Consider the following 878-nt stretch of genomic DNA (forward strand, 5'->3'; position numbering starts at 1 on the left):
GCCGCCGCCGCCCCGCCCCCCGCAGCCCGCCCGCACCAATCAACGCCCGGCTCGCAGCCCGACCAATCGGCTTCCCCGCCACAACCAATCCCTCCGCGGATTGCCCCCGAGAGACGGGCGGCTGCGGATTGATACCCAATTACCCGGAAGGAATTCGAAGGCCGGCCCACCCTGTCAGCCAATAGGACTCAGGGAAAGCGCGCTTTGTTAATTGAAGAGTGCACCGGCTGAGAATTAAACAGCCAATTAGAGGCGTCCCGGAGTCCCCCGGCCCACCTCCGGGCCAATTACCGAGGAGGCTGCCACCTTTTGAGCTTGGGAGAAAAATCTGCGCTCCCGGGGCTGGGACCCAGGTGCGAGCGCGGCCGTGCCGTCGTTCGCACAAATTAGTGCCTTTGTACCATCAAGGCCAGTGCCACCCCGCAACCCGGTGACCATTGGGAAAAGAGTCTCATCATGGGCCATGCTCCGCTGCCTGTTTGCTCTGCGATCTTTTGCCTCGATCGGTTCCCATACTGTGACGGGGGCTCGGGAGACGTGGAAAACATGTTGGGGGCGGGGGGAGATAAAAAATAGGCTTCGTAGAGATGGAAAGTGAAGGGGAAGGAGCTGACAGTCAAGAGCGAGGGCCCGCTATTCCTCTGCTGAGGAACGAATAGCCGATGAGGATGGACACGCAGCAGGAAAGAGGAAGAGCCCGAGATGCGAGCGCCCCGGGGTAAGGGAGCTTGCGGGCCCGCCCTTCCTTGGGCCTGGAGGGAAACGGGTCTGGCGACGGGCGCCGGGGCCCATTTCTGTGCGGGAGGAGAAAGGGGGTGGGTCTCGGAAGGCCGCGGTTTGCTTTGGGAAAATGCATTCCAGCCGCTGTCCGGGACCCG

The sequence above is a fragment of the Myotis brandtii genome, unplaced genomic scaffold, assembly GCF_000412655.1.
Source record: "Myotis brandtii unplaced genomic scaffold, ASM41265v1 scaffold643, whole genome shotgun sequence".
Taxonomy (NCBI): domain Eukaryota; kingdom Metazoa; phylum Chordata; class Mammalia; order Chiroptera; family Vespertilionidae; genus Myotis; species Myotis brandtii.